This window comes from Panicum virgatum, chromosome 3N (genome assembly GCF_016808335.1).
Source record: "Panicum virgatum strain AP13 chromosome 3N, P.virgatum_v5, whole genome shotgun sequence".
Classification (NCBI taxonomy): Eukaryota; Viridiplantae; Streptophyta; class Magnoliopsida; order Poales; family Poaceae; genus Panicum; species Panicum virgatum.
In genome coordinates, this window is record NC_053147.1 from 40,268,920 (window position 1) to 40,294,786 (window position 25,867).

At 43.9% G+C, this 25,867-nt stretch overlaps 1 non-coding gene across 1 annotated transcript; it reads right to left on the reverse strand.

The window, feature by feature from the left end:
- Positions 1-10,216: 10,216 nt before the first annotated feature.
- On the reverse strand, positions 10,217-10,323 carry LOC120668327. The gene has a single exon (XR_005672419.1). It is a non-coding gene; the product is annotated as a small nucleolar RNA R71 (small nucleolar RNA).
- Between the last annotated feature and the right edge of the window lie 15,544 nt (positions 10,324-25,867).

Genomic DNA, 25,867 nt, shown 5'->3' on the forward strand with positions numbered 1-25,867 from the left:
AATAATGGCCGTCAACACCCCCCCCCAAGCTTAAACTTTTGCCCGTCCTCGAGCAAAGCTAAAGCAGAGGCTCTGTGGATCAGGAGTTGCATCAATGCTCGTACCCTGCGGAAACCTTATGCACAGCATAATACTCTAATCCATATGTACTTTGAATAAGTTGGCTCATACCATGGTTTCTGGAGCTGGGGCTTACTCGCATTTCATCCCTCGTCTTGGGCGGTTGAGAGATTGAACAACCTTCACCGGAATATTTCCTGCCTCATGTTCAGGTTCCTATCTCGGAGTTTTGCAAGTTTTTCAAAAAGTAGTTTAAGATTCCCCAATGGAGCTCTCAAATCGCTCAAGGTGTATGATCCTCACCATGGTCGGAAATTTTGACCATCTTCTGCCTACTATAAGGCTGATATGTGGAGTTTTTAAGTAGTGAGAGTGTAGAATACCTTGATTATCTTTGTTGCCGAGCCGAAGAGTGGTTCGCAAGAGGTTGGTACTCGATCAAATCCCGATCTTATGGAAGGTAAAATGTTCAGGGGAGAGGGAGGAAATGGACTCACACTTAGAGAATTTTTGGTCTTTTTATTTGAGCCCCTTATTTCAACTCTTTTGAGTGGAGGTATGGGTCTTGTCTCTCTCTCTCTCTCTCTCTCTCTCTCTCTCTCTCTCTCTTTTTGCTTCTGCTCTAGTTTTTTTTAGAAGATGACCCATACTCCATGAGGATAGAGTTATTGGAAGGGAGCATTGCTTGGGTAGAGTATTCGAGATGGATAGGTTCACTGTGGAGATTTTGGGTTTTGTTGTGAAGGAATTGTCTGGCGAAGGTGGATATCAATACCCGGAGTAGGTAATTGACATGCCGGACATTTTGAGGCTAGCAAAACAATGGGTATGCAAAGGAAAAAGATCGGTAGATGATAAGTACCTTCCTCGAGCGGACTCACCATTCGACAAAGCTCAAAATAACTCAAGATAGCTTATATCGGTTCATATGATAAAACATTATGGCTTTGGGTAGGACTTGTAAACCAAAGGGGAATTCTTTACCATGTTTTATTTTAAAGAAATTCCGAGAGGTTCCCTACTAGAGCATGCAGTTTTATTCCGATTCAGGCCATCTCAAATCTCACAACAACTTGGACTAGGAAATCAAGCTCGTGCTCCCACTCAAACTAGATTTTAGTGGAACTACTTATGTGCCAACTAGTTGAAGTACTAGGAGAGTAAATAGTTGTATATGAGGCACTTGCAAAGCATGAACAGAGCAACTATTCATTATTTCCATGACAAGAGCTTACACAGATTTCCACATATAAGAGTTGAGAGTTTTATTCAAAGCATTAATCTTTTTTTTTGTTGTGCTTTAATTTATTTACTTTGTTTTTGTTTTTATTTTATTTTATACTTTTACCCCTTTTTTTGAGTTTTTGAATGATTAAACTAAATTTTTTTTTGTACACAAGATGAATGGATAGGTCGGATGACTTACCTGGATACATGGGCACCCCCCAAGCTTGAATGAAGCTCAGTAGGTTTGCCATCTTGGTTGATTTTTTTTGTATGCAATGTAAAGTGAAAAGAATGCATTTGCGGGAATTTAAATATGCCATGATGAGAAAGGGAAGACTATGCAAGAAGATAAACTATCCTATATGCAAATGCAAGAATGGATAACTACCACGTACCTCATGGCAAGGGCTCGAGTTTCTCGTCCTGAGCAAGACTATCCATACTTTGGGTTTGGTCGTCGTCACCTGATGGAGACATTGGTGGCGATGCTTTCTTTTGCTACACCTTCCATGTAGGCAGAGTTACTTCGATGTCTTTCTTCCCAAATTCCAGAAAATTCCTATGTTGGATATTCCGCTTCGCGTTCCATTGGTTATACACCTTAATCTCCTCTCGAGTTCGAAGATTCTCCACGAATTCGATGAGGGAATACGGCTTCTCCAGCTCTTTCACGAATTTCTTCCGGTTGAAACTTTTGATCTGCGAGCATTGTTCATCCTTCGGTCTGAAACCGAATCTCTCCTTTTTCCCATTGATGTTGAGTTGGATTACTCCAACTCCCGCATCAATGTGTGCAGTTGTCATGCTCAAGAATGGCCTCCCCAATATGAGAGGGATCTCAGTGTCGACTTCCATGTCAAGAATGACAAAATCAACGGGGACAAAGAAATTCCGTATTTTCATAGGAATATCCTTGGCGATCCCCATGAGATGATGAACTGATTGGTCTGCTAGCTGCAAACACATGGCAGTAGGAGCAAGCGCATGATGGTTAAGTTTATCATAAATTACCTTTGGCATGATGCTGATGCTTGCTCGCAGATTGCAAAGAGCGTGCTTAAAGTGTTGAGCTCCGATGGAACATGTGATAGTGGGGCATCCTGGTTTCTTCTTCTTCTCCAGGAGAGGATTGAGTATAGCTGTGCTACACTCATCCGTAAGCTGCACGACCTCAGTGGTCGGCAGGACCCTCTTATTGCCAAGGATATCATTGAGATACTTGGCGTACGTGGGAACCTGCATAGTATCAAGAAGTGGTATGTTGCCATAAAACTTCTTAGTTACCTCGATGAACTTGCCGAATTGCATGTCGGCCACCGGCCTCCTTCTCCGCTCTAGAAACGGTAAGGCGGTTGTATCGTGACAGTCCCGTGAACTTCCAGGGGGTTCCACGGGTTCTTCCTGGGTAGCAATGGTGTTGGATTCTTCGGCGTCCTCCAACACTCCGTCTTCAGCATAGGTATTCCTGGCGGTTACGGTCTTGCACCATGTACTTGCATCCTGCGGAAGATGTGGTTTCTGTGCGGATTGTCTTGCTCACACAGCTACCGCATTCACACTTTCTTTCGGGGTCACTTCCGGATGCCCGGATAGCTTCCCCGTGTCATGGTTAAGGCAGGATGGTGTACCTGCATCCTGTGGAAGATGTGGTTTCTGTACGGATTGCCTTGCCCGCACAGCTACCGCACTCAGACTTTCTTTCGGGGTCACTTCCGGTTGCCCGGATAGCTTCCTCGTGTCATGGTTAAGGCAGGATGAGGCTAGTTGAGTTACTTTAGTTTCTAACAATTCGTTGAAACTCAACTGATGTTTAATAACAGAGTTAAACCCATCTAGTTGCATAGCCAAAGACTCAAGAATTTTATCATTTGCAAGAAATTTCTCACTAATGTTGTCATTAATTTGTTTTTGGCCATTCATGAAGTCTTTAAGCGAGGGCTGAAAACTATTATTAAAATTGAGACCTTGCTGTTGGCCGAAGGGGAGGTCGGGCTTAGGATTCCAACCTTGCTGAGGATGTCAGTCTGAGTCATTGGGAGTGTTGTTCCCAATGGAGTTCTCGTCCTCTTGAGTGAGTGGGCAAGATTTGCCTGAGTATCCAATATTGCCACATTTCTCACATGTCATCCGAGGCTCCATAGTCTAGTTAACCTCCTGGTGTGGAGATTCCAGCTTTTCCATGAGAAGATCCATCTTGGCTGCCAGCACATTGACACTATCAATTTCATATATTTCTTTTGCATGGGCCGGCTGGCTATCTCCTTTCCAAGTCTGGTTGGAAACAACCTTGTCGATTAGCGTTCTAGCTCCTGCAACATCGAGGATCCTAGGACAGATAGTTATATCGACTAGTTATATTGCGAGAGACGTATTATGTGTGCCACCGAGCTAGCCACGTAAGTCCAAAGGTATTTGGCAATTATTTCTATTTGAGAGGGTGATTAGGACGTGCATTCATCTTTAAAAATTGGAAATCCAAATCGCGAAGAAAATCCACAAGTAATGTCATTTGAAAAGGAATGTTTCATAAGGATTTTCTAGGTAAAACCATCTCATTCTGCTGAAAACCTGAAGAGCCTGAATTTTTGAACCTCGTAAACCATCTCAAATGAAGTTGTGCCTGTGAAATGAAATGAAGTAATACAAAATTTCTATGTGCTGTAAAAATTGGAGAATTTTGGAAGTTCTCTACCCTAGTGTTTCTGATTATTTGGTAAAACCCTGTAAATCTGTCAATTTGGAGCAGTCTGGCCAAATGAATTTTTCGACCAACCTAAGTTCATTTCCTGAGAACTCGTTCAACACGAAAGTTGTAGCTAACGGAGCAACTAAGCTACTGTAAAATTTTGAGAATGTTTAGTTAAGTGGTTTGGTTCTGGTGCACAAAACAATAGTTCTCTGGATGCTGAATTTTCTGAGTCAACAGACAGCCAAAAACTTAAGGTTTTGATCATCTTAGCTTCTGAATTAGACCTGGGCTTGACTAGAGAAAATGATCAAAATTATCTTAGGCACCTTCTGTAAAAATTGCATAATTTTGGGACCTTGTCTTCATCAGTTATGCTTAGATCACTCCATTGATCAGAATCTGTTTATCAGCTGAAACCGAGACTCAGAAATAGAATTCTTTGACAATCTTAATCATCAATTCAGCCTCTGAAGTGAATACCAAAGTTGTTCCAAATTTATTTATCTAAATGATCACAAAATTTCAGCCCCATTTAATATATACAGCAGGCGTTATGCATGAAATACCGAGGCTCTATTTTCTGAAAAACAGGAAAACCAGAGTAGTGGTAACTGAATTTTTCAACTATCTTTCTCTAGGAACTGGTCTCTGAGTTGAATACCAAAGTTGTAGCACATGAAATTATCTAACTTCTGTCAAAATTTCAAGGTATTTGGATGAACAAATTGTGAGTTATGATGTTTATGGTAACCTGCAGCTTCCTGCACATTCGTTTAACCACGCCTTTCGAGTTCTATTTCTTTGCACATGTATTCTTTAAGTCATTCAAGCATTATGGATCATATTGACGACGCTAAACTTCCATATTTCAGATGGTTGGAGCAACTCGTGGTACGCCTGATGGTTTTCGGCAACCGAGTGGTAGTGGATCGCAGCAGCCACCGCCGCCACCGCTCGATCTGGCGGAATTTCTAGCCGCCCAAAATGAGTTGCTTCGCCAGTTTACTCAACGGCAGCAGTTCCAGCAGCAGCGAGATGGACCCAATGTCCACCAACCTCAAGCTGCCAATTATCTGGATTTCTTGGGAACTCAACCCCCTGTGTTCAACATGACTAAGGAGCCCTTGGATGCGGATGCTTGGATTCGCACAATCGAGTCCAAGTTTTCTCTACTTGTGGTGCCATGTTCGGATGCAAATAAGGCCCTCTTTGCCGCGCAACAATTTTGCGGTACTGCTCGTCTTTGGTGGGATCATTATAATTCTCTACTCCTAGATGCTCATATTGTCACCTGGGATGAGTTCTAGAAGGCATTCCGATCCCATCATATTCCGGATGGGCTTATGGAAAGGAAGTTGAATGAATTCCTGGCTCTTACTCAGGGAACACGCACTGTTATCTAATATGTCCAAGCTTTCAATAATTTGTGTCATTATGCAGGCTATCATGTTGACACTGATGCTAAGAAGTGTGATTGCTTTCGTCGAGGCCTAAATACCAAGCTCAAAGAACGTCTGAACCTCACCAAGGTAGACACTTATTACGAGCTGGTCAACTTGGCTATTACTCAGGAAGATTGTATCAACGCTCACCATGCTGAGAAAAAGAGAAAAGCACCAGCTGGACCCTCTAGTGCTCCATTACAGAGGTATCGCTTAGTACAACCTGCTGCACCTCCAGTTCTTCAGACGGCCCCTCACCAATGGCGTTGGGTATTCCGGCCACCTCAGCAGCAGGGTGCCTCATGTTCCCCTGCTCCTTAGCAAAATGGCCCAAGATCGAATGCTCCACCAATCGTTGCTATAATTGTGGGGATCCGAATCACTTTTCTCGTAAATGCCCTTAGGGCCAATACTCCGGGAAAAACAAAGAGGACCAGGACAAAGGATAGACTATTCAAGTCAGGCTGGCAAGGATTAATTTTACCACACTTACTGATCTTCCTGAGGGTGCACTAGTTATGACGGGCACATTCTCTATCCACCACAAGCCTGCGGTTATATTATTTGATTCCGGGGCATCACACAGCTTCATTAGTCCAAAATTTGGTGCTCACATGGGATTTGATGTCCGTCACACGAAAGGATCATATATGATTTCAACACCTGGTGGTAAAATTGCTTCCAATCAAATAATACGGCTTGTACCAATCAAATTGGGTAGCATAATCATCAAAACCGACCTTATTCTTCTACCACTTGAAGGCATGGATATTATTTTGGGGATGAATTGGATGACTCGACACAGAGTTACACTGGATATTCCAGCACGGGCGGTTGAAATAAATTCACCTGATCATGGAGCCACTACTCTCTACTTGCCATTCCGAGATTGCATAAATTCGTGTGCATTTGCAATGAGAGAAACCAAACTAGAAGATATTCCTGTGGTATGCGAGTATACCGATGTTTTTCCGGATGACTTGCCGGGAATGCCACCCGATCGGGACATCGAGTTTGTTATTGAACTACAGCTCGGTACCGCACCAATCTCAAAAAGGCCGTACCGAATGCCGCCAAAAGAGCTGGCAGAGCTGAAAATTCAGTTGTAAGAATTATTGGACAAGGGTTTTATTCGCCCGAGTGCTTCACCATGGGGCTGCCCAGTCCTATTTGTGAAAAAGAAGGATGATAGTATGAGGTTGTGTGTTGATTACCGGCCTCTCAATGCGGTGACTATCGAAAATAAATATCCGCTTCCCCGCATCGATGTACTCTTTGATCAACTGGCTGGAGCTAAAATTTTCTCAAAGATTGATCTTCGTTCTGGTTATCATCAAATCAAGATCAGACCCTGTGATATTCCGAAGACCATTTTCTCAACCAGATATGGATTATATGAATATTTAGTCATGTCATTCGGTCTCACAAATGCTCCTGCTTATTTCATGTATCTGATGAATTCAGTATTCATGCCTAAACTTGACAAATTTGTCGTGGTTTTCATCGACGATATATTGATTTATTGCAAAGATGAGGCAAAACATGAGCAGCATCTGCATATCATTCTCCAACGCCTCCGGGACCATAAATTATATGCTAAATTCTCTAAATACGAATTTTGGCTGGATACTGTGAAATTTTTGGATCACACTATCTCTAGTGAAGGCATCTCAGTTGACCCCAGCAAGGTACAAGAGTTGATGGATTGGAAACCTCCTACCTCCGTTCATCAAATTCGCAATTTCCTCGGTTTGGCAGGATATTACCGCAGATTTATTCCGGACTTCTCCAGAATTGCAAAGCCAATGAAGGAACTGCTAAAGAAGGATGTCAAATTTAAATGGGATGCAAAGTGCGATGAGGCATTCCATGCATTGAGAGCACATCTAACTACAGCCCCAGTGTTAGCTCAACCCGACAACAGTAAGTCTTACGATGTTTATTGTGATGCATCGGGTACTAGTCTTCGCTGTGTCCTTATGCAAGAAAATTGGGTTATCGCTTATACTTCCTGAGCTCTCCGACCTCATGAACTCAATTATCCGACTCATGATCTTGAGCTAGCAGCGATCGTCCATGCTCTCAAGATCTGGAGACACTATCTTATGGGAACTCGATGCAACATCTATACTGACCATAAAAGTCTCAAATATATTTTCACTCAGAGTGATCTGAACATGAGTCAAAGAAGATGGCTGGATTTAATCAAAGATTATGACCTAGAAGTCCATTATCATCCCGGTAAAGCCAATGTTGTTACGGATGCGCTCAGCCGCAAGGTTCATTGCAACTGTCTCTCAGTTGAGTCATATAACGAGACCTTATGCACAGAAATGCAGAAGCAAAATCTGGAGATTATTCCTCAGGGAACTTTGAATCATATCTCTGTTGAACCCACCCTCTATGAACAAGTCATCATGGCACAGTTACATGATAAAGGAGTTGGAATTATCAAACAAAAGTTGTCAGAAGGAGAAAAGAAGTACAAGTGTTTCTATCTAGATCACAAAGGAGTTTTATGGTTTGATGGTCGCTTGGTCATTCCTAAAAATCATGAACTCTGAAAGCAAATTATCGATGAAGCACACCTCTCTAAATTCTCAATCCACCCGGGTAGCACCAAAATGTACCAAGATCTTCGGCAAAATTTCTGGTGGACCCGAATGAAAAGAGAAATTGCGAAATATGTTGCGGAGTGTGACACCTGTCAGAGGGTAAAAGCCAGTCAGTTAAAAGTTGCTGGAACTCTCCATCCTCTGCCTATTCCATCCTGGAAATGGGAAGACCCACTTGCAGCACTTACCGAAATCTTTTGGGCCGAAACACCACTATGGACTTCATACACATGTCGATCAAGATGTAAGTGAAACGGGAGGCCGAGATGTGCCAGACCCAGGCAATGGCCGGCCTAGGAGAGGCCGGCCGGCCTACAATTTTCAGCTTTGAAGCCACACAACACACACCGTCATCTAGAGAAGATCAGGAGCGTCCACGAGAAGGTCGGCGCCAAACGGAGGGAATCCCAGGCCGGCCGGCCTAGTGGAGGCCGGCTGGCCCCACTTTGCAGCGACTCAAGTTCATCTTCGCGTGGAAGCTACGGCAACCGACCCTCTTGCGTACAACCGATGCCTCGGCCAAATACCGACCTATAGCTAGTATAAATAGGCCCCCCATCCTCACTTGTGAGGCACACACCAAAACGGAGTTCTCTCTTCTTACTTTTAGTTTCTAGAGTAGGTTAGGTAGTCTGGGAGTTGGAGTCGAGTCGAGCTTGTCTCGGGATTCCGGAGTCGTCATCGGAAGTCAGGTATAAGCTCTTGTATCTTTTCCTTTGACATTTATCAATTTAAGTAATTTTTTTTATCTTTTCAAGTCAGCTTTACTTTCCACATTTATTTACCTTTCCAAGTTATCTTTCTTGTGTGCGGAAGTAATTCTCTAGCTTAGGCTTTGTACCTATCTTGTTTATCGGGATCTTACCTTACGGGTTTTCTCGCCCGGACTAGAGTATCTCAAGTTAGTGCTCTAGGTTGAGGGGGATTTCTCTTGTTCGCGACAAGAGAAATCCTAACACTGAGTACGGATGTGGTGTCTAGGCTTAGTGTTAGCTAGAAAGTGTGTTCCACCCCACGGAACTGTTGTGGTAGTCGGTAGGTGGTGACAGCCATATCCGTCCTTTGTAGTCCACCACGTTCGGGTGTTTTCATAGCAGTAGTTGTAGGGTGCCGTTGGACTCCCCTCTCATCCCTTTCTGAAGTCCTTCCTCTTCCAGTCGCCGAAGTAGGCTCTAGGTTCCCGATAACTAGTTAGAAGCAAGGTTTAGTCTAGAGAGGCTAGCTCGATAGTTTACAAGTGTTGTAGGAGTCATTCTCGCTCGTTGTCCTCCCAGCTGCTTACCTCTCTAAGGATTAGAGTCTCCTATGTCAAACGGTCATCGTTGGCCATTATCTTATCCTATCATATCAGGCTTACCCCCACTAAGTTAGTCGGTTGATATCTCTGGTAAAGTTTGTCATTCGATTCTTCGATACTCTTTGACCATAGTGCTTCCCTGAGGAAATATACGATACCCTGGAATACTCCAAGGTGAAGTGCTACAGTGGTGGTTCTGTGCGCTTGCGGAATCCATATTCTATTGAGCGTAAGAAACGCCAACAAGCATTTCTGGCGCCGTTGCCGGGGAAGCAATTGGCTAAAGATATCGTCGAATAGTTTGATAAAATTTACTAGTTTGTCACTGCTAATTTTAGTGGGATTACCATTGCTCTCGGTATCCTTGTGATTTCTGCAGAGCAGTGAAGGACCATTTTCGATCTACCATATCATTTCAACTCAGATCCAGAAAGAATTGGGTGAATTGCTTGACGCATAGTCATCCCAGCAGAAGAAAATTTCTTAGGATCAAGGTTTGACAACACCAGCTTCAATACCCATGGCTCAGAAAACACTCTGTCAATTCTCAGCCCCGTCCAATAGCCATATCCATACTGGACTGAATAATGACAAAGGCACTAATGGCTTTGAGATAAAGACTGGGCTTGTCAACATGGTTCAAGAAAGTCCCTTCTACGGAAAGGCATCAGAGGATGCCCACGCTCATCTATAGAATTTTCTGAAAATGAGCAGCATAATCAACCCAAAAGGCACTACGATGGATACTGTTCGTCTTTGACTGTTCCCATTCTCTTTGCTTGCGAAAGCAAAGACATGGTTCTACACCTACAAGGACGTGTTTGACACTTGGGATGCGTGCTCCAATGCTTTTCTGGTCAAGTACTTTCCGATGGGCAAAACCAATGCCCTTCGGAATAGGATTTCCAGTTTTGAACAACTCCAGGACGAGATAGTCCCGGAAGCCTGGGAACGTCTTCAGGAATACATTGCAGCATGCCCACACCATGGCATGGAAGAATGGCTTATCATTCAAAACTTCTTCCATGGCCTAAACCAGCGATCGCAAGATCACACGGACGCAGCAGCAGGAGGAGCATTCCTCTCCCTCGATGTTGCAGGAGCTAGAACGCTCATCGACAAGGTTGCTTCCAACCAAAGTTGGAAGGGAGATAGGTAGCCGACCCATGCAAAAGAAATACATGAAATTGACAGTGTCAATGTGCTGGCAGCCAAGATGGATCTTCTCATGGAAAAGCTGGAATCTCCACACCAGGAGGTTAACCAGACTATGGAGCCTCAGATGATATGTGAGAAATGTGGCAATATAGGACACTCGGGCAAATCTTGCCAACTCACTCAAGAGGACGATAACTCCATTGGGAACAACACTCCCAATGACTCAGACTGTCGTCCTCAGCAAGGTAGGAATCCTAAGCCATACCTCCCCTTCTGCCAACAGCAAGGTATCAATTTTAATAATAGTTTTCAGCCCTCACTTAAAGACTTCATGAATGGCCAAAAACAAATTAATGACAACATTATTGAGAAATTTCTTGCTAATGATAAAATTCTTGAGTCTTTGGCTATGCAACTAGATGGGTTTAACTCTATTATTAAACATCAGTTGAGTTTCAACAAATTGTTAGAAACTAAAGTAACTCAACTGGCCTCATCCTGCCTTAACCATGACACGGGGAAGCTATCCGGGCAACCAGAAGTGACCCCGAAAGAAAATCTGAGTGTGGTAGCTGTACAGGCAAGGCAATCTGCATAGAAACCACATCTTTCGTAGGTTGCAGGTATACCATCCTGCCTTAACCATGACACGGGGAAGCTATCTGGTCAACCAGAAGTGACCCCGAAAGAAAGTGTGAATGTGGTAGTTCTGCGGGCAAGACAATCCGCACAGAAACCACATCTTCCATTGGATGCAAGTACACGGTGGAAGACCGTAACTGCCAGGAATACCTATGCTGAAGATGGAGTGTTGGAGGAGGCCGAAGAATCCAACACCATTGCTACCCAGGAAGGCCCCGTGGAACCCCCTAGAACTTCACGGGACTGTCACGATACAACCGCCTTAACGTTTCTAGAGTGGAGAAGGAGGCCGATGGCCGATGAGCAATTCGGCAAGTTCATCGAGGTAACTAAGAAGTTTTATGGCAACATTGCACTTCTTGATACTATGCAGGTTCCCACGTACGCCAAGTATCTCAAGGATATCCTTGGCAATAAGAGGATCCTGCCGACCACCGAGGTTGTGCAGCTTACGGATGAGTGTAGCACAGCTATACTCAATCCTCTCCCGGAGAAGAAGAAGAAACCAGGATGCCCCACCATCACATGTTCCATCAGAGCTCAACACTTTAAGTACGCACTTTGCGATATGCGAGCAAGCATCAGCGTCGTGTCAAAGGTAATTTATGATAAACTTAACCATCATGCGCTTGCTCCTACTGCCATGTGTTTGCAGCTAGCAGACTAATCAATTCGTCATCTCACGGGGATCACCAAGGATATTCTGGTGAAAATATGGAATTTCTTTGTCCCTGTTGATTTTATCATTGTTGACATGGAAGTCGACACTAAAATCCCTCTCATATTGGGGAGGCCATTCTTGAGCATGACAACTGCACACATTGATGCGGGAGTTGGAGTAATCCAACTCAACATCAATGGGCAAAAGGAGAGATTCAGTTTCAGACCGAAGGGTGAACAATGCTCGCAGATCAAAAGTTTCAACCGGAAGGAATCTGTGAAAGAGCTGGAGAAGCCGTATTCCCTCATCGAATTCGTGGAGAATCTTCGAACTCGAGAGGAGATTAAGGTGTATAACCAACGAAACACGAAGCGGAATATCCAACGTAGGAATTTTCTGGAATTTGGGAAGAAAGAGATCGAAGTAACTCTGCCTACACGGAAGGTATAGCAGAAGAAAGCATCGCCACCAATGTCTCCAGTAGGTGATGACGACCTAACCCAAAGTATGGATAGTCTTGCTCAGGACGAGAAACTCGAGCCCTTGCCATGAAGTGCGTGGTAGTTATCCATTCTTGCATTTGCATATAGGATAGTTTATCTTCTTGCATAGTCTTCCCTTTCTCATCATGGCATATTTAAATTCTCGCAAATGCATTCTTTTCACTTTACATTGCATAAAAAAGAAAAAAATCGACCAAGATGGCAGACCTACTGAGCTTCATTCAAGCTTGGGGGGGTGCCCAAGTATCCAGGTAAGTCATCCGACCTATCCTTTCATCTTGTGTCAAAAAAAATAGTTAGTTTAATCATTCAAAAACTCAAAAAAAAGGTAAAAGTATAAAATAAAAACAAAAACAAAATAAATAAAATAAAGCACAACAAAAAAGAAAAAAAATGTTTCATGTTTTGAATAAAACTCCCAACTCATATGTGTGGAAATCCATGTAAGCTCTTATCATGGAGATGATGAATAGTTGCTCTGTCCATGCTTTGCAAGTGCCTCATATACAACTATTTACTCTCCTAGTACTTGAACTAGTTGGCACATAAGTAGTTCCACTAAAATCTGGTTTGTGTGGGAGCAAGAGCTTGATTTTCAAGTCTAAGTTGTTGTGAGATTTGAGATGGCCCGAATTGGAATAAAACTGCATGCTCTAGTAGGGAACCTCTCGGAATTTCTTTAAAATAAAACATCGTAAAGAATTCCCCTTTGGTTTGCATGTCCTAACCAGAGCCATAATGTTTTATCATATTAACCTATCTAAGCTATCTTGAGTTATTTTGAGCTTTGCTGAATGGTGAGTTTGTTCAAGGAAGGTACTTGTCATCTACCGATCTTTTTCCTTTACGTACCCATTCTTTTGCCTTCCATAAGATTGGGGTTTGATCGAGTACCAACCTTCTGCGAACCACTCTTCGGCTCGGCAACACAGGTAACCAAGGTATGCTACACTCTTCCTACCCAAAACTCAACGTATCAGCCTCATAGTAGGAAGAAGACGGTCAAAATTTCCGACCATGGCGAGGATTATACACCTTGAGCAATTTGAGACCACTTTTAGTTTCTAGAGTAGGTTAGGTAGTCTGGGAGTTAGAGTCGAGTCAAGCTTGTCTCGGGATTCCGGAGTCGTCATCGGAAGTTGGGTATAAGCTCTTGTATCTTTTCCTTTGACATTTATCAATTTAAGTAACCTTCTTTATCTTTTTGAGTCAGCTTTACTTTCCGCATTTATTTACCTTTCCAAGTTATCTTACTTGTGTGCGTAAATAATTCTCTAGCTTAGCCTTTGTACCTATCTTGTTTATCGGGATCTTACCTTACGGGTTTTCTCACCCGGACTAGAGTATCTCAAGTTAGTGCTCTAGGTTGAGGGGGATTTCTCTTGTTCGCGACAAGAGAAATCCTAACACTGAGTACGGACGTGGTGTCTGGGCTTAGTGTTAGCTAGAAAGACGGTTCCACCCCATGGAACCGTTGTGGTAGTCGGTAGGTGGTGACAGCCCTATCCGTCCTTTGTAGTCCACCACGTTCGGGTGTTTTCATAGCAGTAGTTGCAGGTTGCCGTTGGACTCCCCTCTCATCCCTTTCTGAAGTCCTTCCTCTTCCAGTCGCCGAAGTAAGCTCTAGGTTCCTGATAACTAGTTAGAAGCAAGGTTTAGTCTAGAGAAGCTAGCTCGGTAGTTTAGAAGTGTTTTAGGAGTCTTTCTCGCTTGTTGTCCTCCCAGCTGCTTACCTCTCTAAGGATTAGAGTCTCCTGTGTAGAGATGGCAGTGGATCGGGTTCGGTGCGGGTATCCGCGGGTTTCAGTTTTTCGGGTTTCGGGTTTGGGGTTGGTTTTTCGCCCACGGTTTTCAAGTTCGGGTTTGGGTTTGGTTTCGGGTTCGGTTTCGGGTTTTGGTTTCCACCCGTGGATATCCAATGGATATTCAAAATAAATCATTTCGAATTAAAACTCATGTTTTATAATATGTTAATGATAACTTGTTTACTTAGACTATTAAATTTATTGAAAGTTGACTCATGAAAATATTTATTATTTGTTGCCTCTTATTTATACATGTGAATATGTGTATATTTATCCACGGGTTTCAGGTATCCATTCGGGTTTCGGGTATCCGCGGGTTTGGTTTTGGTGATGGATTTCCACCCGAATCGGATTCGGGTTCGGGTTCGGGTTCGGGTTTCGGTTTTGGGTGCACGGAGACTCCACCCGATCCGAACCCGACCCGTTGCCATCCTTGCTCCTGTGTCAACTGGTCATCATTGGCCATTATCTTATCCTATCATATCAGGCTTACCCCCACTAAGTTAGTCGGTTGATATCCCTAGTAAAGTTTGTCATTCGATTCTTCGATACTCTTTGACCATAGTGCTTCCCTGAGGAAATATACGATACCTTGGAATACTCCAAGGTGAAGTGCTACAGCGGTGATTCTGTGCGCTTGCGGAATCCATATTCTATTGAGCGTAAGAAATGCCAACATTGACAAAGATTATGAATTGACTCAAAACGACTATGACGCAGCAGCCTTTGTACAACTGAGTTACCAAGACGCGGATCTGGTAGCAATAGGTGAGTATCAACTCGGAGCAAAGCAGATGTGCGGAAACGTGTCAGACAGATATATATCAGATGAGGTACTATCATTTCATATCCTTTTCAACATTACAAACATTTAAACACATATGTACTAAATGAACCCTTTGCAGGTTATAAATGCTTATGTTGTCATCAGCATTGTGGAGACTTATTCAGCAGCTTTCTTAAATACTTTCGAAGCCAGGCTGTTAACTTCAGATAATCTAGGGAGGGAAGAACATATTAGATACAGGAAACAAATTGCTAAATTATGCAACAGAAGGCATTTGGTGCGTAATACTCAATTAATATTGAACTTCATGTGCAGGAACAATAACAATTAGTCTTGATGCTCAAATCGTTCTTAGCATTTTGTTATGCTTGTTCGTAGCATGTCCACCCATGTATTTATTTGCTAAATTTAGTTTTTAATTAGGACATTCCATTCATTGCTTTGTAACTTTTTGTTACAGGTTTTTGTGCCAATGAATGTGAACAGGAACCACTGGGTTCTCCTAGTGCTGAATTTTAAAAGGTCAGAGGTACAAATCCTTAACTCTATACCCGCAATACGAGATGAAAAACTAGAAGAGAAAATGGTAAGGATAGACCATCGCGCGTAACACGAAACCAGTATTCAACTTTCGCTCGATCAAAATTAACATGTATCTCAACACCCCTAAGTGGAAGGCCTACAATCATGTATGGACTCTTTGGGTACAACGATTAACTTGCACACTTGGAAAACAGTTCTGTACACTAACGTACCGCGACAAACAGACAGGTACTCTTTTAGGTTCTGTATTAATGTTTCATTCCAGTTACTTACCTTTACGTTCCTTTGCAGTACTTCATGTGCGGCATTCGTCATCAAGTATATTCTGGTATGGAATGGAGAATGAATGACCCATAAGTTCTCCAATGTGAGTCTGAAATTGCTACAGGCTGAAACAATAATTGTTGTATGCTCTGCACTACCTTCTCTTGCAGGCGCAGATTAAAGTGTTTCGCTGGAAAATATGCACGAGGATGCTCCATTTTGAACGCATCAAGTTACGCTTGGACTCATACAAAGAGCCTATGATGGTATGTACATGGACTTTTGACTAACTTTATTCTAGGCTGTACAATTAACTTGGGTCAATCTAACGTTTGGGTTCATACTTAGGAGGAACAATACAAGTTGAAGTATCCGGAGGACTCACAATGCCAGGAGAATGCTGAAGATGATGACGATGTACAGATGGTGGAGAATGGTGCTGGAACTCCATCAATGCCTGCGGTGAGCATCCAAGCAACTCCTGAAACCACTGCGGCCAGCACGATAACAGCGAAAAGGGGGAGAGGACGGCCAAGGAAAGCAACCACTAAGACTCCTTCAAAAACTGCCCCCAGCACATCAGTGACTCCTTCAATAACTGCCCCCAGCACGTCAGCGGCATCAGGATCTATGAAAAGGAAACCAGGACGGCCACGCAAAGTTCCAGATACTCCAAAAACTCCCACATCAACTGTCGTAAATGAGTTCAGCACTCAAGCTATTGCTAAACGACTTAAGCTACAACAACCTCGAAGCGGAGAAAAAAGGGTCAGCTTTCCAGGGCAACTCGAGCGTAGCCCTTGGATGAAATAATGTCTGCTGACATCCCATTTTGTTGATGAATTGTCGCAGATCTACAGGCTGAATTGATGCAGATCTTTTACATTTGTTGATGATTTCTTGTTGGAACTCAGAGTAGTTGAATTGGGCGTGTTTCAAGTTTACTGCACTCACCGGTTAGACCTGTGCTATCACCGTACATCCTCACCAGACAATCTCCCTGGAGTGCAAGGTAACGATCGAAGTTTACTTTATGCACCGGCTACACATGTGCTTGCACCATACACCCTCACCGTATGATTGCAAGCTAAGATTCCAAGTTTATGGCGATGTCACTAGTTAGACCTATAATATTGCCGTATATCATCACCGGATCATCTTCTTGGAGTGCAAGCTAATGATCCAAGTTTACTTCACTAATCGGTTACACATGTGGTTGCACTGTACACCCTCACCGTATGATTGCAAGCGAAGATTCCAAGTTTACTGCACTCACTGGTTAGACCTCTATCGCCGTACATCCTCACCGGATGATCTTTCTCGAGTGCAGGGAAATAGCTTCATTAAGTTCTTCCCACAAGCTACATATCTTGCAATAGATAAATATCTACATGCTTCATTAAGTTCTTCATGCAGGCTACATGTCACAACAGATAAACAGCCTAAAACAGTACATGCACCACAATTTCCATGGTTGTGTCCTCGAACTCATCCGCCAGCTCCCTAAACCTTTGGGGAGGGATGTCCGGGTTGATGCCTCTTAATAGACTAATATCATGGGCAGGCCACCACGACTTCGCCAGTGCAAGAACATGATTCAAGCAGAGCTTGGCTAGGGCTTCACAGTATGTCCGCAGCTCAAACGAAGCTTGACAAAGGCGGTATAGTAGAGAAGGCATTGCAGTTCCTGGTTCAATGAGCACAACGATGTTTACGAGCTTGAGAGCAGCGGCTGACAGATCCTTGTTCTCCTTCTGTAGCGCTTCAATTTCCTTCTGCAGCGCTTCAAATTGCTTCTGCTTGCTGCGTAGGTTGATCTGCAGCGCTTCTTCTTGCTTTTGCACTGCTTCCAATTGCTATTGCTTCTTGCTCAGGGTGCTCTGCAGTGCTTCAAATTCCTTCTACAACGCTTCAAATTGCTGCAGCTTATTGCTTAGGGTGCCCCTGGCCTTCACCAATTGTTCATCCCCTTGTTTGCACAGCTTCTTCTCCGACTCGAGCAGACGGTTGATTTCCTCGGCACAGTTCAGATAGTCACAAACTCTACCTCAAAAGCTGCAATCCTTTTGTTTCGGTCTGGCAAGGACAGCAATGTCAGTGTTTACCGCCAAGCCTACTCAGGGATACCCTTAGCAGTAAGGTTAGTAGGTAGGGATCGACTACTCTGGAACTCGATGGTGCAAGGAACACAAAGATTTAGACAGGTTCGGGCCGCGAGTTGCGTAATACCCTACGTCTTGTGTGGTTGTTTGTATTGCCTTAGGAGTTGATGTGTTTTGAGGGGGTCCCTGCCCGCCCTCATATATCCAGGGGGACTGGGTTACATGGAAAGTCCTAGCTGAGTACAGTTGGAGTCCTACTACAACATGGTCGGGTAGTTTCCTTCGTACTGCAGCTAGTTCTACGCCTATTCGGGTAGTTACAAGAGAGGTAGGGTACATCCATGAGCTATCCCTTACTCTAGAACATTCTATGCCTACAAGCAGTCCCGCTGCCCCGGGTCTGACAAGCCCCCAAGCTCTTCGTAGCTGAGTCCTGCAGGCGTTGAGTACTTGGCTAGGCGTCTTCGAGTACTTCAAGTAATCAGAACATCCTTCTGGTTGCTTCTGGGCCTTCTTTTAGATATGTCGAGTAGTCCTCCAAGTACTTCCGGTTGCTTCGAGGCTGTGAGGTGCTCAAGCCCCAAAATCTTGATCATATATGGTGCGCGAAGTACTCGCGCTCCATATGGAGTAGCCTCCGAGACTTAGGTTGAATCGTAGAATCAGGCTGAGGGTCACTTCATTCTTTTTCCTTCACTGTTTTCCAAAAAATTTAAAAAATAAATCTCTGACGCACATATCCCGCAGCCCCCAAGCCTTAAATCAAAATCCCTTATTCTGCGGGTAGCCCCCGAGCAAAGATTTGGAATTAAGAATCTAAGACGTGGCATCAGGTTTTATTCTTCAGAATACTTACAAGTTTAATTAGATCCGGTCTCCGAAAAGACCCCTTTGTCGGGTAAAAAATCCTAGAAAAATGATTTGATTGGATACACCGCACTAATTGCACCCGAATTATCTTCAGAAATAAAACCCGGGATGTATATCCTTTTACTGTACGCTCACATGGGACTGTACTATATGGAGAATCTGTATTATTATGCTCATGAATGCTGCCACTGTAGCATCACGGGTTGTCCTCCAGTAAGGTCCCTTGTGGCTATAAAAGGTGGGTGAGAGACCTTCGCTAGAAGCACCAACATTCAGAAGCTATGGCTTGCATTTGGTGTTCTTGCTCTCGCCCTCCTGAAGTTTGTGTAGTCCTTTCCAGCAAATGATGATAGAAGAGTGTGACACCCTAGGTGTCTGCACAGTAGTTGTGTATCTATTTTATGCATCATGTGCTTGACTTGCTTGAAAAAGGATCTTTTTGTAAATATAAAGGTTATTTGTGTAATTATGAATTGTTCCAAGGTCAACTTTATAGTTTTATTTGAATAGGATGTGTGATTATAGCTTTTGTGGAGGGTTTATTTGCAAAATGTAGTGTAATCATTGCTTGGCAGGAAATCTTTCAATTCAGCCTAGATTTAAAGTGATTTTGCATTGAAAAAGACAAAAGTCCTTTGAATTCAAATTCTCTTTATGTTTTCAAAAATAACTCTTTAACCTTTGATCAAATAAATTTTTGCACAACATCAAAGTTGTAGATCTTGAAAAGTTGAACAACTTTCATGTTGGGTACTTTTTCATTTGAGCCCTAGATTAAAAGTTATTGCTAGTTTACAGTACGGTCCCTGAAATTTCTAAAATTGCAAATCGGTCCAGATTCTTCCACCTCCAGCCTGCCTGCCTGCTCTACTCCACGCCGCCGCTGTTCAGCGCCGTCGCCACCGTGGAGGGCCAGCCCGGCCACCTCCTGCTCGTGCTGGCCGCCCACGCGTCGCGCCCGACCTCCTCCACCACTTTTTGCCTTCGCGTTGTGCCTCCCCTACCTTGCCACGCAGCACCGAGCTCCCACCGGCCGCCACCTCGCCGCCGCTGTGGAGAGCTCGGGACAGAGCCCCAGAGCCCAATCTCTTGCGCGCAGTAGCACTACAAATACCCCAGCAACTCGTTCCCCTCGTCCTTTCCCCTTTTCCTCGCTTCCACGCTCCAGAGCACCGCCACCGTCCAAACCGCACGCCGGCGAGCCGAGCTCACCGTGGAACTCATAGCTCCGGTCCTCCTCCCCCTCGCTGACCACACCAGCAGCTCCGCCTTGGCCCCGCGAAGCTCACCCACCCCTCCTCCTCGCCCAATCCACACCGGAATACCCCGCCGACGAGCGCCTCCGCCGCCGCCTCACTATCCACCGCCGACCGCCCTCCTCCGACCCTCTCCCGACGCGCCACGGGCACCAAAGGGTGCGGCTCGGTCTCCTCTTTGAGTTCCCCAACATCTCCCTCGCCGCCGGTGACCAGAGTCATCTGGATCCGCCGCCTCCATCATTCCATGTTTTTCCCCACCGGCCAGGGACCCCCTGTTAGAATTCAAGAAACCCCAGGGGGCTGTCTGCGAAGCCCGTGACTCATTTGAATAGTGTCTTCAGTGACTTCTTTGTGATTTTTGCTGTAAATTTTGAAATTCCATAGAAATTCGTAGAAAAATCAGAAAAATGCAAATCTTGATGTTTTAGAATCCTCTTGAAGAGATCTTTGCAGTAGAATCATAATATGATGGTTGGTTTTTGAAAGTTTTTGCTGTAAAAATATATTTGTGTTACTAGTGTTTAAATGCTAGTGGTTTTTACCTTTTCCCTAACTGATGTTTGAAGCCATATCTTGCTGTGAAATTTTTATGGTGAGATGCCCATATGACTCTAGTATTTCTATAAAAATTTCATGGTCATTCCTTCTGTATAGATATTTCTTTGATTTAATTTTTGTTAAGTGAACTTTAATCATGTTAAATAGTTTTGTTACCTATAAAATCCTGGTAATTTTTGTAGAGCCTTGTTTTAGTCATAGGTTACTTTCTGTAAAATTTGAGCACCAGTTAATGAATAGAACAGAATCTACAAATGAATCTTGTTAGTTTTCTGTCAATATTTTTTATTTTCTCAGAATAAATTCTTTGTAGATTAAATCTTCAAAAAATTACAGTAGCTAACCAAGATCTGTGTAGAGCTTCTGTTAATTTTCTAGCTTCTATGTTGCTCTGGTCTAACCTGTATAATTCAATCTTGTTCTAGGAGTTGTCTGAATAAATGATTTGTTCTGATTAAATGGCTGCATGTTTTGGTATGAAATTTTCAGGGTAGATCACTCTGTTTACCTTCTGTTGAAATTTATTTTTTCTGAATTTATTACTGAATGTGTACTGAGTGGTTGATTTATTAGCAAACCATGAATTGCAAGCTATAGGATTTCACCACAACTTGTTTTATGAAGTTAGTGAGCTTCTTTTGTGCTGTTGATCATGATGCCTTGTGTAGTTAGAAAACTTAGTTATCTACTCTATAAACGATTGCCCATGTAATGCGATTGTTTGCTATTTGTTAGACTACAACTTTATCGTGATATGAGTGTGTTTATAATATTGTTCTTGCATCACATATAGATACTTCGGTGTTAACTGACGGGACGTACGAGCTGATCCCGGATTCCGAAGGAGGTGATCCCGAAGCTCAAGTGAACACTACTGTACTAACTGAAGCCCCGGACCAAATTTTGGAAGAGCCCAGGGCTGAAATAGTTAGCGACTACCGAGAAGGCAAGCCCCGGACATAACCTATATTTCAAATTATTACCATTTATTGTTATTACTTACTTGTGCATTTACAGTTCTTAGGATTTGAATTGAAACCCTAGATGCATGATCCTAGGAACCTATGTACTGAACACTAGACCTGAGTTCAGATAATTGCTAAGCTTATAGGACCGGTAAAAATCGAGTGATTGCCTGTCACACGCGAGCTCTATAGGAATTGCTTGTTCACTTTCTGTTATCAATATAAGGACGACGGACGGGGTTGTGTTCAATATCATGACCTTATATGAGGCCCCGTCTGTGTTGATGAACTTGCTAAGGTCACGGTGTGTGGTAGTGCTGGTTAAGTTTTTGAATGTACTAGCCACATGCCGTAAATATGGTACGCTGTAAGCCTAGTAGCCGATTGGACCGGGGAGTGGATATACCTTTCACTCTCTCTTAGGGATAGGTTTTATTTTTATGTTGCGCAACACTGCAGCTACGATGGACAAGGTTGGACCTTGGAGCCCTGTAGTCGGGGAGAGTGACCCTATCCACAAGCCAGAAAGAAAGGTAAACGGTTGTTTGGGAATGACCCGATGGTGTTCCAAACGTGTGTGTTAGGTCTGCTTGGCTAGGTTAACAAATTCGATTCGAATCGTCCACTTCTCACAGTTTGGGACTGCTTGATCTCTTTGCCACATAGAGTAATAAGAGCAACATTATTATGATTAATCCTGATGTTTGCTTAAAATTTCTACCCTGGTTGAATAGTAGTTGCTTACATAGAATGGTTAATCAACTAGAAACTTGGAAGCTAAAATTTGAAAGTAAGGACCTACTCTTTATTGATTTTTAGCAAAAGGAAAACCAGAGCCTCACAGAACCCTGCATAGTCTAGTTAGGTGGGCTACGTATACCCGTTGACGGTTAAGTCTTGCTGAGTATTAGAATACTCAGCCTTGCTGTTGAAACCCTTTTTCAGGTATGAGTTTTGAGGAACAGATCGCTAGTTTGTCTTGGCCCTACTCTTTGCCTCCTAGCTGGTCCGTAGAGTGGGTTCCGTCTTCGGCCGGCAATGACCCTGACGAGTGATACCTTGCTTGGGCTAGCTTGGTATACTTTTACGACGTGTTGTAGCCGTCGTTTTCTCTTTCCGCTGCTTTTCAAACTCTGAACTTACAGTTATGGTTTGTACAACTGTTTTACTAAGTTTGGTATTGTAATAATTGTTTGAACTGGTTTGTAATCACTACTGAGCCTGTGTTGTAAAATATGTGGTTGTAATATCTCTGGACTCGCCTTCGTGCGGGGTATGCTCGTTCGATCTGAGAACCGGTGGTTGTATTGGGACGTTACCCGACAGACCAAGAATTGTTCCATTTGAAGTGTGTTTGAGTCGGTGTTGCCTTTATGGTGATGGCCGACGCACTTGAGCCGGGATAATTCAGGTGGTTCTGCCACAAAGAGAACTTGCGAGTGACAAGAGAAGTCCCTGCTACCTCATCCTACAACCCCAATGCTCTCATCGGATCCATTTTGGACATCAAGTCCTTGCATATTCCAATGAGGCAGGTTCTCTGTGGACTGGTTGCAGCTAATTGTGTCGTACTCTTGGGGTTCCCAGGTTGTGGGAACCCAAGAACTGACATCTCTAGTGAGGAGACTTAATCTTGTCACAACGTATTCAGGGAGAAGGAGAAATTTCTCCGCAAAATGCTACAAGAGATCTTGCGAGGCGATTACTGTAATCTGCCTCCAAACTCTTAAAACTTTTCTCCCAGAATATGAGTATCATTATTCCCTAGATGGGAATAACATGTTTGTATTTTGTCATGCCCTCGGGCCGATCTCGCTGCAGCAGGCCTCAACTAGAAGCTCCAAGAAATCCAAGAGGTGTGCGTGCAGACCCGAGTCGTTGTAAAGCTAGTTAGGAAGAAGTACTCGAGTTGTAAAATCGAGTAGTTGTACTATGTCTAGTACTTTTCCTTTATTCTGGAATGTAATCCCAGTAGAAGGAAGTAAAGTCGAGTAGTTTGTCAAGGGATGTGAGTGTTTTCTTTTTCCAGAATGTAATCTCAGAACAAAGAAATGTCTCATAAAATCCCGTTTATTCCGCAATTGGTAACTGGCTGCTGGCCTTTTGAGTATTTTACCATGTTGCCACCGCTACAATAAAATAGAACGGTAACTAGGTTTTACCCCACCGGCCGCCATTCCCTTTTTACTGTTTAGATCTATTCTTGCCCTCAAGCTCCCATATCTAAAATTCCTTGCTTTCTCTTGCTCCCAAATCCATTAGGGTTCTAGCCAGTTTATGCGCGTGAAGCACTATGTTGATTTCCGGATGGCTCCGAAGAAGTCGAGCAAGGGCAAGGGTGTAGCTGCGGAACCAACTCGCGAGGAGGCATGGGTCTCAAGTAAGTGTTCTGAATCCAACCTAGAAACTTTAGATTCTACTGGTCTTTTGCTGGAAAAATCCGTCATCCAATGGCGTCCTGCCTTGGGTGAGGATCGTCCGTATGAAAATACGGGTGAAATCGTGACCTTTGCTCCTTATTTGGAATGGGGATTGGGGTTCCCTTGTTCGTTTTTCTTCTCTAGGCTCCTGCGCTACTACAGGATCCAGCTTCATCACTTGACCCCCAATTTCTTTGTTCACATTTCTATCTTCGTGCATTTGTGTGAAACTTTTCTGGGCATCGAGCCCCATTTTGAACTCTTCCGGTTTCTATTCCATCTTAAACCGCAACTAAATTCCTACGTTTTAGATGTAGTAGGAGGTGCGGGTTTACAGCTTAGGCAGGGGAAGTAATCGACTGGAAACCCAAATGGTTCTATGTAGAGAACCAATGGGAGAGTGTACCAGCGATTACTCCAGGCCCTCCAATTCAATGGCCTGAGTGGAATAAGAAACTAGTCGACAGTAGTCAAGTCTCCGAGCTACTCGCACGGATTGCCGACCAGGCAAAAGAATTTGACTGGAGAGGCTGTTGTGTTCAACTGGATGAAAAGGAGAGTCCAGCCACTGCAGGCTCAGGAAACACTTGGTTTCCAGTATCAGGGAACAACTGACTCATCAAGATACTCGGAGGAAGAGATCTCGGATAAAGAGGTGTTTAGTCGGGTCCAGTGACTACTAAGGAATGTAAAGAAAGTACCTGATATTCCTGATACTTTTTCTGCTGCGAGTCCTCCGAAGCAGGTACTGATAAGACTAGTCGATTTGTAGTTATCGAGTACTTTACCTTAGTGTGATTCTGATAGAATTTTGCTTTCTGTAGGAGGATGTGGAGTGTTTTAAGAGTAGTCCTCCTCTGCTAGGCACTTAATCGTCCTTTTTCTTTCTTCATGCACTCTTATACTATTAACCAAGTCCCAGAATATTTACGTAAAATCTTAGATAATCAATACTGTGCAGATGAAGAGGCGGCTGAGAAGAGTGACGGGGAGCACAACCCCACTCCCATTACAGATACCCAGGCCGGGCATCCGAAGGGTGCGCGGTCAGTGGTGAGGAAGCGTAGCAGCTCCTTTCAAGCCACCAGTAATAGGTAAGTAACTAGTCGATTACAATCGAGTACTTCCGATTTCGATTTGCTTGTTTCTGATTTGAGTTTTTTGCTTTGCTAAGTCTGGCGGCTAAAGTGCCACGGACTTCAGCATCTGGGGATGATGCTATGGTGGGACGAACCGTCCATTCCACCATAGCAGACCCATCAAAGGAGACTGGGACTACTCGACCGGCGAGTAGTTCCACTGTAGATAATGCTGAGGATACGGGTAGCAAGGCCGTCATCGTGAGGCCGACCCGAAAGTTTGGTGCGAGGAAGCTTGCCCTGACAAGGGCCCCTATGTAAGTTCCTTGAAACTTGTAATTGTAGGGTTTGTCTTTGTAACGAGTACCTGATTTGTCTTTTCAGTGACGCACTCCTGGAGGCCAGAGGGGAAACTAAAGACAACTCAGCCCCCAAGTCGGTAGTGGAGAAGCCCCTGAGTACTCCGGAGATGAGTTCTCGCGAGGCGGAGGAGATGGCAAATGCCATGCTTCAGAATTCTCCACTCCCAGAAGCTGGGAAGAGCGATGGAAGGCTCCCGGAGATCTGTGGAAGCGACAATCTTCCAGAAGAGGGGGTGACGAGAAGCTTCCTGAAGAGGAAGGTGGCGAGAAGCTGCCTGAAGAAACCCCTACAGGTAAACTCATAATGCCTTGTACTGAAAAAGTACTTTTCTTTGCTCTTAGTTTGGTTAAGTAACCCATTTTTCCTCTAGATTCCCAAAATCCAGGGAATACTGTGGGGAGGATCGAAGATGTGCCGGAAAAGGCAATCTCTGAGGTGTGGGCGAGTGCTTCGCATGTCTCATCGGGAAGTGTCGTGCCGCAAGAGAAGCTGAAGCTTGCCTTCAAGCTGCTGGGGGTAAGTAGTCAAGTACCTCGAGTACTTATGTATAGATCGAGT